Raw genomic sequence first — 280 nt, forward strand, 5'->3', positions numbered from 1 at the left:
TCCCTGTTACATGCACGAGGGATGTGGTCCTTGGTACTTGCTCTGTGCCTCAGTTTCCCCACTTGACCAACAGCCAAGGTCCCACTCCACCCTTCTTGCTCTGCCCGGGGCAGGGCAAGCCTGAGACACAGCCAACCTTGCTGCAGCCCAGCTCGGGAGGAAGACGCCTGGGGGTCTGCAGGATGGAGCCATGCACCAAAGGGTGAGGGGAAACACCCTGGCTCCTGCCCAAACCACCCCATGGTGAGGCCCTAGCTGTGAACTGGGGTGGGAAGTCCAA

Source organism: Pterocles gutturalis, unplaced genomic scaffold (assembly GCF_000699245.1).
Source record: "Pterocles gutturalis isolate BGI_N339 unplaced genomic scaffold, ASM69924v1 scaffold20215, whole genome shotgun sequence".
Lineage (NCBI taxonomy): Eukaryota > Metazoa > Chordata > Aves > Pterocliformes > Pteroclidae > Pterocles > Pterocles gutturalis.